The 20,023-nt window shown below is 39.2% G+C and overlaps 2 long non-coding RNA genes across 3 annotated transcripts; one reads left to right on the plus strand and one right to left on the minus strand.

Moving 5' to 3' along the window:
* Window positions 1–1,250: 1,250 nt before the first annotated feature.
* LOC126808937 (uncharacterized) lies at window positions 1,251–9,407 on the minus strand. Of its 2 annotated transcripts, XR_007674845.2 has the most exons (8): window positions 9,382–9,407; window positions 8,099–8,158; window positions 7,566–7,688; window positions 6,313–6,417; window positions 4,196–4,324; window positions 3,052–3,171; window positions 2,086–2,205; window positions 1,251–1,343 (listed from the first exon to the last, which is right to left on the minus strand). It is a non-coding gene; the product is annotated as an uncharacterized LOC126808937 (long non-coding RNA). The 2 variants fall into 2 exon arrangements; XR_007674846.2 differs by lacking the exon at window positions 7,566–7,688 and having other exon boundaries at window positions 9,382–9,406.
* A 5,826-nt stretch (window positions 9,408–15,233) lies between these two features.
* Window positions 15,234–19,414, plus strand: LOC126808939 (uncharacterized). The gene is made up of 6 exons (XR_007674848.1): window positions 15,234–15,311; window positions 15,963–15,996; window positions 16,941–17,174; window positions 18,286–18,378; window positions 18,551–18,836; window positions 19,309–19,414. It is a non-coding gene; the product is annotated as an uncharacterized LOC126808939 (long non-coding RNA).
* The last annotated feature ends 609 nt before the right edge of the window (window positions 19,415–20,023 follow it).

Below are 20,023 nucleotides of genomic sequence, written 5' to 3' on the forward strand. Positions count from 1 at the left end.
ACACTGCCAAAGTCCCCTACGCAGAAGCCAATTATGTAAATAAAGTAAATTGTACCATATTATTATGTCAGTCCCGAAATGATCTAATTTGTCTCAAGTGGACATTAAACCTCATCTCTCTCTCCCACTAAAGTTGGTGATGTATTTAATTATGCATGTACACTTTTACAGAGGCTTGGGATTTAAATATGATTTATTCCCCCCCCCCCCCAATAGACGCTGATGATTTAAGTCTGTTTCTTCCAAACGAAGCTGGTGAATTATATCGGTTTCCCCCAATAGCGACTGGTGATTTAAATCCAGTTCCTCCAATAGGGACTGGTGATTTAAATCCATTTCCTCAAACAGACGCTTGTGATTTAAATGTTACCGCCAATATGGGCTGGTGATTAAAATCTTTTTCCCCAAATAGAGACTGGTGATTTAAATATGTTTCCCCAATAGAGGCTGGGACTTAAATTTGTCCACCGCTCCCCCCAAAATAAACTAGCGGTTTAAATCTGTTTACCCCCATAGAAGCTGGCGATTCAAATCTGTTCCCCCCAACAGAGGCTGGTGATTCATATCTGTTTCCTCAAATAGAAGCTGGCGATTTAAATATATTTCCTCTACTAGGGACTGGTGATTTAAATCAATCAGTTTCATCCGATACAGGCTGGTGCTTTAAATTTGTTTCATCCAATAACGACAGGCGATTTAAATCTGTTTCAACAAATCACCACGGGTGATTTAAATTCATTGTCCTAATTTTTGTCCCCAGCAACGACAATTAGACATGTATGAAGAAGATAAACGAGACTATGCCAACAAGATCTAACAATCATCTCAGTAAAAAAAACCGGAAGAAGGAACATATTCCAGTACCCATTCCAGGGACAAGGTATAGTCTTGGGGAAGGGGCGAAAAGCCGAGGTCCCATGTACACATTGGTGTGCGCCGCTGCCCAGGCAAAATTCCCCTCATAGCATACTGTATGGAGTATGAACGTCTCCATTAGCCCAGTCGGAGAAGACAAGTAGGACGTTTAACGCCATTCCAGAAACGTAACACGACGACGTGCATGTTGATGTTGATTATTACACCAATAAAAAATCCTATAACCGGAATAAATTGTATCAAATATTGATGATGTGGAATGATATGAAACTGCTTCATAATCTTGCAAATACATTATGGGATGAGAAGTCACGTCAATGTACACTAATAAAATCCATGTTCTTTTTTAAAAATGAAAAAAAAAAGAGTCAAGTCTTTGGTTCATGATTTATTTTCAATACTTTGCATCGTGACCAATGGTTCTTTCATATAGTTGTCGAATATACAGGCCCATTAGAAAAGCATATCTGTCAAAAAAAACAAATGTATAACATTCTAAGATACATGTTCACTTAGTTATCAAAATAACCATAACCACAGCAAAGACAAGACAATTATCATACATTCTAAATACTCATCTCTGGCCAATTTTATTACAATGTGTGGCCTTTGTCGTGCCCGAGACAGGTGTTGCTTATTCTGTCCAAAACAGCCGAAACCGCACCCACACAGCTGAACATTGCAGAGAAATGAAATGAAATGGGGTAAACATCCTACTGTTCTGCACTGATTGGGCTAATGAAGACGGGCATATGCCATAGAATGTTGTATGAGGGAAATTTTGTCAGTATATCGGCGATACGGTTTACATTTATTTCGAATTCCACCTGCCAAGGGTTCTTTTACGTGTACGTCAACGTGTACACGTGACCCCACATTACACATAGAATGATATATTATTTGAACTGAACTTGATCCCACTAATTCTAAGTGCTCTGGATTATAAAGGTCCTGATACCTGCCCTTGTGGTACTCTCAAAATACAAAAGGTAATAAATTCGCGTGCACGTAAATGAAACCTTGACAGCTGCAATGCCACATGAAAGTAGGCCATTGCGCCACTGACCGGTCAAAATTTCCCATAGCATACCGTATGGTGTATGCCCGTCCTTATTAGCCCGGTCAGAGCAGAACAGTTGGGAAAGAAAAGTAACACTTTAAACCCCATTTATTTGTATATTATTGGATGGAGATTAACATACAACTTACCAGACTACCATTGGAAGTCTTCGCATAAAGGCCCCGCGAATGGCAGTAGACATTCACAAATCCCGTCCATACAGATCCCACCATTATGACAGTTCACATAGTCACATAAATAATCATTGCCTAAAGAAAATCTCACAAACATTATTACTGATACATGTTTACATGTAGGGTTAGGGAGGTGCAATTTGTTATTGGGACAATTCGTATAATAATTAAATACCAAAAACCATTGTAACTTAATTTTCCTAGGGTTAGGGTCGGATCACCAATATGCTAGGGTTAGGGCCAGGTCATGGTAATTGTAATTCATAATTTTAATTACTAAATAGATATTCTGCAAACACAGAACTATCTACTCTACTTCGCAAAAAGATCTCTTACCTAAATGGACACCATATCCAAAGATATACTATTTTGTATTGCGGTCCTACTAGGTTATACACAAACTAATTAAAACTTTTCAATTTTATTAAATGAAAACATAATAAAAAAATTTCAAAATATATATTTAGTGTTTTCGACTAAAAACGTCGATCTTGAACTTAAGATGTCGGCCAGCTAGCTTAGTGTCTGTTCTCAAGCCCAGCTAGTTGTAGACGGGCAGCGTTGATATCATTCAACTAGCTTAGTGTCTGTAGACAGATAGCGTAAGTTAAGTATGCTAAATATTGGGTCTCGGGGTCGATCCCGGTGTTGGCAGGGTAATTATTGGGTGAAAACTCGTCAATGTGGTATCCCAATATCACCAGGGCTAATAAACTTATACGATTCAAACATCCACATAAATTGTAAACTATGCCGTAGTGTTAGTCCACAACAACACAAGGACAAACTCTGGTCATTCAACGCACCAGTTATCTGCTTACATTTTAGTGTTTAGCCTAAAATCATTTAGACATTTACTCCCTACAGTTTTGGTGATCGAACATTAAACAAAATTATACTGGCGCTAGGATACATACTTACCATATGGAACAAGTTCATCACACGTCTCTCCGCCATATTCTCCTATACAATTACACACCTCGTTCATACATAAACCACCGTTATGACAGATAATATTACCACAATAATTATCAGTACTTACTGTAAATAAACATTATAAATTAATCTATGACTTGTAATACGGATACTTATAATCTATCTATCTATATATATATATTTGTGACTGTCGTTTGTCTGTCTGTCTGTTCGGGGTTGGCGGCTACACTAGGTCTGCCCCGAGTCTAAAATTTGGGGTCTAGGGGTAGCTCGGACCGGGGAGTAACATAGGCCAGGTGGCGTTAGTCTACCACTTCCGGTTTCGGAGTTATGACCCCCGTGCGAAGCCGGTCTGTTCGGGGTTGGCGGCTACACTAGGTCTGGCCCGAGTCTGAAATTTGGAGTATAGGGGTAGCTCAGACCGGGGAGTATCATAGGCCATGTGGCGTTAGTCTACAACTTCCAGTTTCGGAGTTATGACCCCCGAGCGAAGCCGGTCTGTTCAGGGTTGGCGGCTACACTAGGTCTGGCCCGAGTCTGAAATTTGGGGTATAGGGGTAGCTCGGACCGGGGAGTAACATAGGCCATGTGGCGTTAGTCTACCACTTCCGGTTTCGGAGTTATGATCCCCGAGCGAAGTCTGTCTGTTCGGGGTTGGCGGCTACACTAGGTCTGCCCCGAGTCTGAATTTGGGGTATAGGGTTAGCTCGGACCGGCGAGTAACATAGGCCAGGTGGCGTTAGTCTACCACTTCCGGTTTCGGAGTTATGACCCCCGAGCGAAGCCGGTCTGTTCGGGGTTGGCGGCTACACTAGGTCTGCCCCGCAGTATGAAATTTAGGGTATAGGGGTAGCTCGGACCGGGGAGTAACATAGACCAGGTGGCGTTAGTCTACCACTTCCGGTTTCGGAGTTATGACCCCCGAGCGAAGCCGGGTATCCTGCTAGTAAACTAATAATAGACATTCGGTGGCATGATGCTTCAAATGATTCGCTGTTGATTTCGATTAATCATATCTTTTGTCAATAGAAAAAACCAAAGCGCTTTGCTATAGGTACTCACCCTGCACCCTTTACAGCAAATGTTAATGAAATATAACAAACTGAAGCTATACTGATATAAAACTTACCAGGTGGGAAAAAGGGTTCATTACAAAACTCCCCCGTATATTCAGGTGTGCAGAGACACGTCATTCCATCTGAACAGGTACCACCGTTTTGACAGAGCATACCATTTTTGCAGTAAGGGCTAGCATTTTCTGCCAAAACATATTATATATTAATCTATTAGTAGGGATTAACATATATATGACGTGGACGTATAAAGAGAAGAGGCAAGAACAAAATAGTCACGTGTGTTTTTGGCATGGTGCTTTATTCATTTACAAAGAGGGTTTAGTAACCAGAAGTAATCTGATCTTAATAGATTTAAAACTTAGGCATTTTTGCCTCTCCTGTTCCCTTATATATGACCACAGAGAATATTCATCGGGATATGTTGACAGTCTACGCTAATACTGCAGGATTTTTCAATATTATATGTCAACAAAACATTATAAATTCATATATTAGCAGTGTATAACTTATATAACGGAGACTCATGAACGAGAAGTGGTATAGGAAAATCGGTTAAAGGACAATATTGGTGTCAGTCATTATCACATATGTGATAGAACTGGTTAAACACATTGCTACGATATATGAGTAATACAGGTGTCATGAATCGGAAGTGACAAACGCCAAAGGAAAACACGAGTTATCCCTCTATATAACTGACTGAAGTGACGAGTGATAACAGATACACGGCCGTATTTCTGCTCACTAATGTTGTGTGAGAATGCGAGAGGATATCTGACAATTCATGACAACTGTATTACTCATCTATCGTAGCAATGCTCTCTGTGTTAAAAGTATATTTGGAACGTGTTTAATCAGTTCTATCACATAATTATGTGATAATGACTGACACCAATATTGTCCTTTAATAATAGGCGTTTTAGTCATGATGTCTTGGTGGTTTACAAATTTAGTTTTCATTAAAGGTTGTTTTCGATGAATCTAACTTTTTGTCGACAGGGTTGTACAAAGGTTCTGTTCGATAAATCATGCTACGATAGGCAGGTGGCGGTACCTTTATGGTAAAAGAGTTAAAACTTCTGTGTTTTTTATTTCTTGTTTCTACTTTAGTTTAATGACAGAGCACATTTTACTGTTATAATATTCTCTTTTTGTTATGATACGTTAAAGATTTACAAAGCTTTGTTTCTGATAAAAGTTGATTTCGATAAAACAAATGCTTCTGTATGCATATAAAGCGATTGGGATGATTTCATAGCCACAAGTAATCTGGTCTCCTTCTTTGGCATTTGGAAATGAAATGAAATGGGGTTTAACGTCCTACTGTTCTGCTCCTAACCTGGGCTAATGAAGACGGGCATACGCCATACAGTGTGCTATGAGGGAAATTTTGCCCTGGCAGCGGCTCCACGGCCTACTCTTATATCGAATTCCAACTGTCAAGGGATCTTTTACGTGCACGCCAATGTGTACACGGGACCTCGGTTTTTCGTCCCATCCGAACGACTAGACAGCTGTCCTTGTCAGACCCTCCGTCCTGCATCACTGACAAGGGGAAACCACGCCGGAAAATCGGGATGAACTTTCTCGGCCAATGCAGGGATCGAACACCCGACCTCCAGGCTAGCGAGCCAGCGTCTTACCCACTTAGCCACGTGATCCAACAAATTTGGCATTTGGTGCGTACAAGTAACATGAGTATTCGTTATTGTCGATTGCCCACAAATAATATGCCCCCCCCCCCCCGGTTTTAAAAACCCGACTATTATAACGAAAGAGGCATATCATTACAAGACAACGTGCATTATTTTTCTTTTATTCTGTTTGGTGTTTCTTTTTCCGTTAAACTGTTTATAAACGTAGCAATCGAAATAATCTGTTGTGTTCTTAAACAAAAAGGTGAAATTGAGTGGCCGAGTGATCCAACGCGTGTGCTTTGGTTCACAAGGTCTATCATTTAGTCAACTGGCGTGGTTTCGAGCTTGTACGTGACAAGGAGTAGGGTCCTCCGATATCTTCCCACGGCTAAAGACCGTGCCAGCGAATTATTGAAATTAAATTGAACCATATGTCAGTCCCGAAATTACCTGGTTTGTGTAGTGTGGACGTTAAACATTTTAAAACTATCTCTTATACAAAAGCTTTCTCTAAAGTTGTTTGTAAAACTTACCACAAAACTCTCCATAGTAAGCTGATGTACAAAGGCAATATCCATATGAACAAGTACCACCATTTTGACAGACTACACCACTACATGAATAATCGTCATAAGTAGCTATCAACAAATATAAAAGCAAAAAAATGAAATGGGGTTTAACGTCCTACTGTTCTGCTCCTACTGGGCTAATGAAGACGTGCAAACACCACACAGTTTGCTTTGAGGACAATTTGGCCTGGACAGCTGCGCTAAGGCCCACTCTTAGTTTATATCGAATTCCATCAAGGATTCATTTACGTGTGCTCCAACGTGTACACGGGACCTCGGTTTCCGTCCCAATCGACGCGTCCCCACTAACAAGCGGGAATCGAGCCGGTTAGCGAGTCAACGTCTTACTCACTAAGCCACCACGACTTCGTTCAACTAATATTAGAAACAACTTTTGTTTTAAAGAGAACCCTATGACTAAATACAACCACCTGGCCATTTCATAACAGGCAGTGACATGTTTAATAAGTTACCGTAGATTATTTCGCTTTCAGTCTATCGGGATCTCTATAAGCCAGATTGGTAAATATTGACACATTGGCCCTCTAATAATACAGGCCGTGTTTTGTATGCCCCTTTCCCGGTAAAATACTTATTCAACGCAACAATCTTTTGGGTTTTTTTAGTAATAAAACAAGGTGGTCGTACGTTGGACCAACGCCATCAAGATCGTCACACGTTTCAGCATGATGACATTCGCGCGTAAACCAAAGCAACGTGGCATAATCGAGCATTTGTAAGATAATCGTGAACATCGCCAGGATCCCCAGGTGCACCATGTACGTCAACTGTAAGTATCATTGCGAGAGTGGGTAAAGGTCCCACAAGCAGGGCCTATCACATTGGCATGTGTTACTGCTATGGACACACACGTTATTTTCATTTGATTTTTACGTTTCGCTGTTCAGTAAAGCTCTTATGTCGGAAAAATGCCCAGCTCCAATCATGCGAAAAATTACATCTTATGCCTCGCAGCACTTCCAAAATTACACCTGAGCTGCATTATGCCTCGCCCGCACTTTCAAAATTACACCTTAGCTGCATTATGCCTCGCCAGCACTTCAAAAATTACACCTTAGGTGCATTATTCCTCGCCAACACTTCCAAAATTACAACTTAGCTGAATTATGCCTTGCCAGCACTTGCAGACAAATGGGAGGTGCGTTTTAATTTGGTCTCAGTTTATAACATGTATTCAAGATTTAATTAAAACTTACAAGACTGAGACAAGGGTTCATCACACACAACCCCCATATATTCTGCTGTACAGAGACACATTCCGTACAAACAAGTACCACCGTTTTGACAGTCAACATTACTGCATGAATAGTCGGTAGTCTCTGTTAACAAAGCAATATAAATTAATCTGCTTATAGTGAGTTACTAATATAACTTACAGGAATGGGGTAAGGGTTAGTCACACAGAGACAAAGGTACTACATATAAAAACTATGGAAGCCGATAAGTGCCCACTCACCCCTTCATGCCTTCACGTCTTATCTGCGTCTTGTTCATTTCTTGCTTGTTGACTTCGTGCAAGGAGCAAGATTATAATCATTAATTGTCTCAGTTTCTCATTCTCCTTTGCACCTCGTTGAAGGAGCGTGGGGGTATTTATCGGCGTCCATAAGACCCCCCCCCCCAACCCTTTGACAGACAATATCACGGCAGGAAATTTTAGTTTATATACGCTGTCACTATCACAATCAAGAAATCGGTGGATATTAGGTAGATGATAATATGAACTAACCTGACTGAATCGCGTGGTCGCTATCCACATTCAAGTTAAGTGTCGCATTTGCTGAAATAACTTTAAATTCAAAAATAAAACAACAATATGTTAGTTATATAATATCAATACGTGCAGGACGACCACACCAAACGGCAAACATAAACCACACAGACATGTCAAACAATAAATAAAAGTATTTATCAGATCAAGCTTCCACTACGCTGTACAGTCTCGGAAATGAAATGAAATGAAATGGAGTTTAACGTCCTACCGTTCCACCGAAGTCTTGACATTTGACTTTGTATTGCGTTTTGTATCGGCATTGTTCGGTACACTAAGTTTACACTTTCGTGCAATATGCTGTCACGTCTGATATTCATTAACAATTTATCTCATCTCATGTCACTAACTCCTGCCTTAACTTGATGTGAGTCGTCATTACCGTTTGTTAACATATATATAGAAAGAAAATGGGGGGGGGGGGTCTGTAACCTCAATCTGATTAAAGTACAAATGTTATTTCGTTTCGTTTTTTATAGTTCAAAAGTTCCCGTTACTCGTCTTAACTACAGCAGGGGTATGTTCGAATGTGAGTCCGGAAAGTTCAGAATTGACGGAATTGCAACCAAGTGACGCGCAATTCAGTCCTGTCACACTTCTGTCAGTCCCGACAATGGAAGCGGTGCGAGTGGAATCATGACGTAATTAAACACAACGAATATGTTTCAGCTGTCATGGTTGGTTGAGATATTTTCTCATGCAGTCGGCGCATGCGTTCTAGCCCCATTTTCACTCGATTGTCAGTATTTTTGGGTTTGACAGAATTTAATTCCGGAAGGTTCAATCGAGCATCCCCTTGGAGTTGGAAGAGGTTCATGTTAGGGAATAGGCAATAAAATGGTGTGTTGGAGCGAGTTCTTGTGCGTGGAACTGTGCGTAGACATTCGCAGCGATAGAAAACAAATCAAAGCAAACGTTGTATTTCCAAATGACCACTTGAAACAACTACGCTGAGTGGTTAATCGAAAAATATGGCACCACATGTGAAAGGCCGCTCGTTTGACCTCCAACAACAAGCGAACAGATCTGCATGTAGTGGAGGCCATGGGCAGTATATAAACGAAACAAAATATAGATCTGCGTTTTAATCAGATTGCATTAGTATCATATTGTATTCCAGCTCGCAGCGATCGTCCAACTGGTGATGCCACAAACGCTTACATTCCAGTCTGAAACCAATTTTATCAATGCACAAGTTTAAAAAATAAAGTAACGGTTTCATGCTTATGTGAAAAACTTACCATATCTTTTAAGTCTTAAATTCTCGTCTATGCCCTAAAATATAATATGTATAGAATTAGTTCAGCTGATGCAACGATCTCGTCGGGTCTAAAAGAATGTTTTCATTACGGAATCTATACCCAGTCATCTTACTTGGTTTTTGTGTGGTAAACAGTTTATATAACAAAGTGGGGTGAAGTTCAAACCACAAACAGTTCTAACCATTACAAGATAATATAAATAAAGCAAACGGTAAACAGTTCAAAACCACATGCTGTAAAACGGGTAGCACCGACATGAGGTAAACAGTTCAAATTAACATGCTGTAAACAGTTCAAAGAAACATGCTGTAAACAGTTAAAAGGCAATCAGTTCAAAACAACATAATGTAAATAGTTAACAACACAAGAGAGAGAGAGAGAGAGAGAGAGAGAGGGGAGACAGATGGTGGAGTTTGACGTCTACTCGACACCACATGGATCATTTCGGGACTAACATATAGTTCAATTTTAACGTCCACACGACACAAACTAGGTCATTTCGGGACTAACACATGGTTCAGTTTTATTTCAACAATTCGCTTGCGCAGTGAGAGGAAACCGGAGGACCGGGAGAAAATCTACGAGGTTGGAAAGGCAACCCAACCCGGGAATCGAATCCACGCCAGTTGACTCAATGATAGACCGCATGATACAGCGCGCACGTGCCCCCCTCCCCCAAACACATAAACACCACTATGGGGTAAACGGTTAACACCAATGTAATTCTGCACACAGAGGTCCATCTGCTTCATGCTTCGAGAATAAATCGTTGTCCTGAATAGACGCCATATCGAAAAGATAGTATACTCTTAAAAAAAAAGTAGGGGATATTGAAATGCAAATATGCAGGTTGCGATATGATAAATATTCATGGACATTTGACATGTTTTGATGAAGAACATTTTAGCGTATCTTTGCTTTAGTGTGTTACGTTTAATTTGATCGGGAGACGTGTTCGTCGACGTCAACGTCAACCGACAACACTGCAAGAATTGGCCGTGGCACTGCAAGAGGAGTGGGTCAGATTGCCCCAAATCGTGATTGGACGGTTGGTTAGGAGCATGCCACGGCGAATGGCTGAATGTCTGAGGATTGGTGGAGCAATTACTCATTATTAATACAAAAATCAAAAACGTCCATTTTCACTTTTGACGGTGTATCTCTTTGCGAGTGAAATGGGGCGGTCAGATAAGACGCCCATATGAACTGTTTATGTTCGTGTGTAGGCAATTGGCCTGTTATTAACATACACTGGTTACCTCTAATAAAAACAGTAGTGCATTTCCGCAGTTCTGTATCTTTTCTGAATATCCCCTACTTTTTTGAAGAGTATATATTGTTTTGTAATGCGGATCTACTCCGTTTCACATCTCGCATACACACATACAGTCTTTGTATGTTCGTTGGCTTAATTAAAATACAATCTGCTTGGCTTGTTATTTTTAAAACAATAATATAAGAAGTAAAATTGAAATGAACTGGTAGCCTACTAGAAAATTGGTCCCCGTTGACAGCTTAAACCCTACTTCGCCCCTACTGCTTAGATTAAAGTTTTAGCAAACAAAATCACAGATTAACCGTTTACCCAGAACAACGTTGGCTACCACCAGCAAAACTTTCCATATCTGCCAATCTTTTAAACACGAAAGATTAGATTTACCTTTATATCAACGTGTTTACCAAGAACCAGCTGAGCTACCACCAACACAACCACTATAATCTTTGTGAACATCTTGAGTATCAGTCTGCTTCTTCACTGATTCACAGATTCGACAGCCCTCTTTATATATTCTTATGTATTGCGTCATATGGGCTTATTTGGACAGTAATAAAAAAAATAACCAGCTTGCATTGTCATATTAATTATCGAAAATTATTCACCTGTATTAACATAGTGCATTCTCAAAAAATTGATACTTCTGCCAAAAATCAATCCATGTGGTTGGCTTGGTGTTTCTTTAGCAGTTTTATACCTGGCATGCGTTCTCAACAGCTTTACAGTGTCAAAAAATTGCATTTTCATATTTATTGCTGGTCTAGAAAACGTTGCTAGGAAAGATTCTGGCTATCGTGGCCAAACTCGATAGTGGATTGGCTTCGGATTGCGTTATCAATATTTACAGTGTCAAAAGACTGCGTTTTCATATATACTTTTGGTCTAGAAAACTTTGCTGGGAAAGAGTTTGGCTATGGACGTATTGGAATAGTGACCAAACTCGATATTTGATTGGCTTCAGACAGGCGATTGTTATGAACCTGATAAACCGATTGATAGGCCAGGCACTTGCTATTGACGACTAACATACACCATAACTCCCAGGGGATCTTTTACGTGCATGCTAATGTTTACATGGGTACTCGGGTTTCCTTATAAACGTGTTTAGGGCTAATGTTATTCGTCCACCAAGCACATTACTTTATTAGGCAATATTGTATTTTATAGTTTCCCCTCCCTCTATATACTGTATTTTACAGCCCCTTCCTCTATATATACTGTATTTTATAGTTTCCCCTCCCTCTATATATACTGTATTTTATAGCCCCTTCCTCTATATATACTGTATTTTATAGTTTCCCCTCCCTCTATATATACTGTATTTTATAGTTTCCCTCTCTATATATACTGTATTTTATAATTTTCCCTAATCTCTCTCTCTCTATATATATACTGTAATTTTTAGTTTTCCCTCTATATATAAACTGTATTTTACAGTCCCCCCCCCTCTCTCTCTATATATATATATACACTGTAATTTATGGTTTTCCCTCTCTCTCTCTCTATATATATATATTGTATTGTGGAGTTTTCCCCCTCTCTCTATATATATACTGTATTTTACAGTTTTCCAGCTCTATATATATACTGTATTTGAGATCCCCCCCCTCTGTCTCTCTATATATATATATACTGTATTTTACAGTTTTCCCTCTCTCTATATATACTGTATTTTATAGTTTTCAGTATTTTATGCGTTTTAATTTACAATTGCAACACAAACACCGGCTTTCTAATTGCATCTGAGAAGCCACATAAGCGCCTATCTCCAAGCCACATTAGCTCACACCAGGGATCGAAAGCACAACCGCAAGTAATAGGTGACCGGCCAGCTAGAGTTCGGTGGCACCCTAACCCCCATGCTTTAATAGTGGACAGTTAAAGGGTAAATATGCTTGACAGTTACGTGAGGACATTTTAAGGGGTTTAGGACTTGGTGAAACATTCCACCATATTATTATAATGGATTATAAAGACAAAGGATGGCGTCATAACAATGCTTTAACTCCCAAAATACTGCTTCTATATAATGCGATGGCACATGTTTTTGTACTTTTGTATTTAATGCGTGGTGTTGTTTTGGTCACAGGTCCCTGTAACGAGGAAAACCTCTCAAAAGTGCCGATAAAGAATCTGTTTAAGGCGAGTTATGTCCCCCTGAATCGGATTCAGACAAGTTTTGTTACAGTCTCGCTCACTTTGTTCCAGTTTAATATTGAAAGGGATTTTCTACGTTACAGTCGCCCGTAGTCTCAGTTAATTTCAAACTATGAATTGGGACTTTTCAAATAGGATGCTGTCAAAAATATCAGTAGTTTCAAAATTAATGGAATTATTGTTCTAGTCTTCTTGGGAAATTCGGAGAAAATCATTTAAATCGATCCAGAACCTGGTTAATCGGAGAAGCAGCTGCTGATATTAATACTGTTGTTTGTACGTTAGAGCTCCGATGACCTGATGGGGATATCAATTTAGTTGGTTTACCAACAAAGTATATATTTACATTCAACAATGCTACGTCGACATCTCGTTTGATCAATAGTCGGTTAATCTTGAAAATATATGGAAACTCAGATGAATTTGTGGTTTACTTATTTTCTTAATTAAAAAATTTTTATGAAATGAAATGGGGTTAACGTCCAACTGTTCTGTCCCATTAGCCCAATCGGGGCAAAACAGTAGGACGTTAAACCCATTTTATTTCATTTCACTTCGCAATAATAATCATTCTTTTCTCTGAATTTCTTGTTTTGAGGACAAAAGTGAAACGTGCATCTTGTGAAATTACCCATTCCATTCAATAAGCAATTGAAAACCTGACCATGTCATGGAATTAACGAACCTCATGAACGAACACATAGTAAACCTAACAATAATGTTATGCCTGTCTTATGTTTTGTTTGTTACTTTTAACTTGATGTTTTATCTCAATGGGTTATTGTACTCGGGACAGGTTCGTGAAATGGCCACGTTTTCAATTTCACAGATTAAATGTATACGCACACTGATCGCTTATTCCTTCCAAATGCAATATTTAATATTTTGGACGCCTACAAGGTATTATAAAATGTATTATTAAAGGTAACGCAGTGGTATGCAGACTTGCATGTTATCTTCAACAAATTCTTTTTAACCTTAATGTACCAATTGGTTGTATACAACTTTATAGATTCCGTTATACCAGATAGAATTTACACAAATAAACGGACATTTCATTATGAAATCATATTATTGATAACAGTCTTAAGTCAATACAAATGTGTTCAAATCAATTTTCATGATACAAGAAAAAACGATTTTGTAAAATTACGTTTTAGACTTAAACACATGCAAAATAGAGTCATGGTCGCCGTAAAGTGATCTACCTAAGATTACATTTCCTTTCAAACTCACTTAACTGGTTAAACACAGATGTGTTGAAATCAGATATAAGATACGAGGCAAATAGATTTATACAATACAGTTCTAAACATAAATTGAAATGGGGGTTACCGTCCTACTGATCTGCCCCGACTAGACTAATGAAGACGAGCATACGTCATATATGAGGGAAATGACGCCTAAAAAAAGGTATTACGGCCTGCACTTATATCGAATTTCAGCTGTCAATGATTCTTTTACATGAACGCCAATGTGTACACGAGAGCCGGTTTTTGCTCCATCCGAACGGCTATATGTTGACCCTTGCCAGACCCACAGTAGTACACCAGGACCAGGGGGGGGGGACCACGCCAGGAAATCGCGATAAACTTTCTGTCAACACAAAGATCGAACACGCGATCGTCTTACTGAGTCAACGTGGCTCCGCTTTAAGAGAGAGAGAGAGAGAGAGAGAGATGGGGTTTAACGTCCACTCGACACAAACTAGGTCACTAGGACCAGGGGGGGGGGGGGACCACGCCAGGAAATCGCGATAAACTTTCTGTCAACACAAAGATCGAACACGCGATCGTCTTACTGAGTCAACGTGGCTCCGCTTTAAGAGAGAGAGAGAGAGAGAGAGAGAGATGGGGTTTAACGTCCACTCGACACAAACTAGGTCATTTCGGGACTAACATATGGTTTTATTTTCTTTCAATAATTCGCTTGCGCGTAGGGGTCTTTAGCAAGGGGAGGAAACCGGAGGACCCGGAGAAAACCCACGAGATTGGACAGGCGACCCTACTCCTTGTCACGTACAACCGGGGATTCGAAACCACGCCAGTTGACTCAATGACAGGCCGTATAATACAGTACGCACGTGCTAACCATTCAGCCATCTAACCCTCCCGGCTCCGCTTTAAACATGGTAAACTGAGAACTAAAGTTACAGTCGCCATAAAGTGATCTACATGGGATTAAATATCTTTGAAAACTGACTGCTTCAATACAGATGTTTGTATTTCAAATATAAGATACGAGGAATGGTATCAATATCTGGCCAATAATCCATTCTAACATGCATTGTTTCAATACAGATGGGTCTTAGTAAATAAAATACCAAAACAAATCCAAGTCAACATAAGAGTATAAAAGTGGTCTGTTGGGTTCTGTAAAACAGTGAATAAACTGACAAGTCAAGATGTTCACAAAGATACTAGTAGCTCTACTGGTGGTAGTCCATGTGGTTCTGGCTAATCACGTTGATAAAACGGTACCGTTAGTTCTTTAAATTCTTTTAGTTTGGTTATATCTAGATTTCAGAGTCGATATGCCCTATTAATGTATGAAGTGTGCTAGAACAATTCGCGTCAGTTATGCCAGAACACATATCCTTAGATATGCTAGACTTAAGTCGTATTAAGTACGATAGACGAAGGGTGTGGGGGTATGATGCTAGCTCGCTAGCCTGAAGTTCGCTTGTTCGATTCCTGCATTGGCAGATAAAGTTCATCTGTATTTTCCCGACATGGTTGCCCCTTGTCAGTGGTGTCCCGTCTACAAATTAGTTTGTACGTAAAAGATCCCTTAGCAGCTTGAATTCGATCTAAAAGTAGGCCCTGGTGTCGCTGTCCAGGCAAAAATGTCCCTCATAGCACACTGTATGGCGTATGCCCCTCTTCATAAGCCCAAATCGGAGCAGAACCGTAGGACGTTAAACCCCATTTCATTTCATTTCATTACGATAGCCGAATCGTATTAGGTGGTGTCGTATTGGGTCTGCCACAACATATTAGCACAAGATTGGAATACAAATGTTAATTAGTCTATTAACTAGGCTGGGCCTTCTATTATTTAGCCATCTATATTAACTCTTGGAATATTTTATTATTGTTTTATTATTATTTTATTATATTGTTTTCAGTTTGAAGAACAGAAACCAAGGTTTAAACGAAGTAGTAAGTTGCGTCATTAAATTAACTACTATTTGAGATATTACCAGCACAGTCTACAATCTGATTAAAATACAGATCATATTTCGTTTCGTTTTTATATATTATACTTTTGATGGCCTACACTACATGAAGATCTGACCGGTTGTAGTGAAAGGTCGCGTCAGAGGTCTACGAACGACTTTTGACCTATGCCGTCAGACATTGATAAATCAATCAACGTTGACGTTTCTAGTTGTTTATCCACAGTTCCGTGCAACGCACGCCAAGAAGTCGCTGTAACAGATGGTTTCATTCGCTAATCCCTCACGCCATCCAGAATGCAGGTTATATAGCAACTCTTCCAGATCCTACTGTAGTACAGACAAATAAAATGAAATTTGAACTATATAAACGAAACGAAATAGGATCTGTGTTTTAATCAGACTGAGAAGTCTAGTCATGGTAACGCGGGTATGTGTAAATAATAGGTAAATAATAGTCAATGTGGAGTTGAATGCTAAATGATCATAATGTTGCATTTCAAAGTAAAACAAAAGCTGCCCGGGACCATTTAATGAATGTTTTTTTTAAGCATAACGTAAATATCAATTGGAAATTATCTCATATTTGAATAGTGTCAATAAAATAAGGACGAAACACACAGTCTAAATCTTAATACAGACTGTAAATACCCACAACTATAAACCATGTTTCAAGCAGAAAATGTATATGAATCTTGTTTTGTTTAAAATATTTTTAATTATGTTTAGCTTGTATAAAAGAAAATTGGGATGTGACAAAGATCTACTACCCCAGTAGGTTCGCCTGTCCTCCGGTTTCCTCCCACTGCTAAAGACCCCTATGCAAAAGCGAATTAATGAAATACAATTGAACCATATGTTACTCCCGAAATGACCTAGTGTGTGTGGAGTGGACGTTAAGCTTCATTTCTCTCGCTTTTCCTTTAGCTTGTGTATCGACAAAACAAAATGGCGATGTGACGGTGATCAACTACCCTGGTACAACAGCAACATATCCAAACAACGCTGCATGTGATTGGACAGTCTGTCCTGGTACACCGGAAGCACATATTGTTATCACACGCATGGACATTGAAAAGTCATACTACAGACACTGTGCGTACGATGCATTGAGCATACAACAAGTTAAATATTGTGGTTCAGCATCTGTGGATATGAATGGTAAGAAAACACAAAATATTTCATAGCGTTAATAATGGATTTACTAATCTAATGTATATATATATATACTCTTCAAAAAAGTAGGGGATATTGCAATGCAAATACCTATGCAGGTTGTGATATGATAAATAGTCATGGGCACTTGACATGCTTTGAGAGTATATTCACAGATGAAGAATTTATCGCCCCAACAGAACCAACGAGCTGCACATGCGACACGCAAACAGCGCCATACACATGGGAGGTGTTCATTGTCAAATTTGAAAACTGGTGGTTTATCTATCCATGTTTGCTTTCCTATCGGTTCTTGCATAAGATTTACTGTTTAGCGTATCTTTACTTTAGAGAGGCGTGTTCGTCGACGTCAACGTCAACCGACATCACTGCAAGAATTTGCCGTGGCACTGCAAGAGGGGTAGGTCAGATTGCCCCAAATCATGATTGGGCGGTTGATTAGCAGCATCCCACGACGAATTGCTGAATGTCTGAGGATTGGTGGAGCAATTACTCATTATTAAGAACAAAATCAAAAACGTCCATTTTCATTTTTGACAGTGTATCTCTTTGCGAGTGAAATGGGGCCGCCAGATAAGCCGCCCATATGAACTGTTTATGTTCATGTGTAGGCAATTTGCAAGTGAAATGGGGCCGTCAGATAAGCCGCCCATATGAACTGTTTATGTGTAGGCAATTGGCCTGTTATTAACATACACTGGTTACCTCTAATGAAAACAGACGTACATTTCTGCAGTTTTGTATTGTTTCTGAATATCACCTACTTTTATTTAAGAGTATATATAGTTTTTGAAATTTTAAATATTTCAAATAATAATTCACATCGATACACATCCAATTTGTTTTATATATAAACATTTGAAATACAAAGGTACAACACGTTTATTGTAATACGTTCTATATATAAACACTTAAAATACAAAGGTAAAACACGTTTATTGTAATACGTTCTATGTATAAACACTTAAAATACAAAGGTAAAACACGTTTGTTTGTAACAAAATATGTCTGAAATTGTGGTGGTTTTTTTTACATACTCTATGATTATTTATTTACAGTAGGACGTTAAACCCCATTTGATTTCATTTGTTTACAGTGAAGACAAACAACGGTTGTCTTGCAGTCAGCTTTACGAGTGATTCTAGTGTTCGACAGACGGGTTTCAGTCTTGAAATTAGTCGAGGTCAAGGTAAGATAAGCATAAAATTATTTTTGGATGATGATTATGATGTTGATGTCGTTGTCTTGCATTCGTTATGGTAGCAGTAATAAGGTCAGTATATGGTTTTGAGGAGTTACCTCCCCTTTACATTAGAAATTATATTTTTGTGCCATTGAACTGGTTGTCTTGTTTGTTCTAGGTAATACTAGCTCTACTATTAGTAATTACAGCACTCCATCTTACCCTAGCAACTACCCAGATTACATCCCAAGCTTCACCTCAGATTACATCCCAAGCTACACCCCAAGCTTCACCTCAGATTACAACCCATATTTTTTCCCAAGCTTCACCTCAGATTACAACCCAAGCTACAGTACAGATTACTACCCAAGCTTCACCTCAGCTAACTACCCAAGCATCGACCCACATTACTTCCCACCCTTCACCTCAGCTAACTACCCAAGCAACAGTTATTACTTTTAACGGTAAGTGCATTATTTATTTTCAACGTCAATATTCAACATCTGCACACATCAATAAGATAATAGTTCCCACCCTTGCCGCCCAACATAAACTATAATCACCAAATTTAGATTTAAAAAAACTTGATACAGATATTGAACTTCTTCCATATGAATTAATTGCAACTAACCGTTAGGTTAATTGATGCAAATGGTTGAACAAAAAGTAATTTTTAACGTTCCAGTCACCCTATAATAAAAAATAATGTCCAATATGGGGTAAGCTGTCTATTTGATCACTGGTTAAATCCTTTGCATTATATTTGTGGATACAAGGTGGGCGAGAGATAGGAAGGATGATAGAGATGGTCCGTGGGTTACGTCCATTCGACAAAAACTAGGTTATTTCTGGACTTGAAACATGGTACAACATTATCTCAACAATTCTTTTTCAAACATGAGTGAAACAATATTTGTATATTATTGTATTTTCCAGGCAAGTACGGTAAAGCTATATCCATTACCAGGTACGGTACATTTCGACAACCAAGTAGAAAACTGCCGACCAACAGCTAGATATTATTAATAAAATATAAAGCAACCACTTGACTTTGTATTCTCACATAATCAACCGAATTTCCCATGTTTGTCTTTTTGGGATTATAATTCAATCTTGACATTTCGTTAGCTTAATACTGCATTGAATCTATCCATGTTTGACTATTTATTCAAACAACTGGCGTGGTTTCGCTTTCCCGGTTGTACGTGACAAGGAGTTGGGACGCCTGTTCATCTTCGTGGGTTTTCGCCGGGTCCCCCGGTTTCCTCCCACTGCAAGCGAATTACTGAAATACAATTGAACGATGTGTTAGCCCAGAAATGACTTAGTTTGTGTTGAGTGGATGTTAAACCCCATTTTTCTCTCTCTTTCTCGGTCAACACCGAAACGCCGGGTTAGCATCTTACTCAATGTGCCCATGGTGTTTCCTTTGTCTTTGAATTACACCATTGTCTGAATCGCTAGCCTGGAGGTCGCAGGTTCGCTCCCGGTCGGGTGTTGGCAGAGAAAGTTCATTGGTGGTCCCTTTGCAGTTGGAATTCGATATAAAAGTAGGCCGTAGCACCGCTGTCCGGGCAAAATGTCCCATACAGCATACTATGCCCGTCTTCATTTCATGAAATAAACTCTAAATTCAAAACAAGTGACCATA

The sequence above is a fragment of the Patella vulgata genome, chromosome 1 (genome assembly GCF_932274485.2).
Source record: "Patella vulgata chromosome 1, xgPatVulg1.2, whole genome shotgun sequence".
NCBI lineage: Eukaryota > Metazoa > Mollusca > Gastropoda > Patellidae > Patella > Patella vulgata.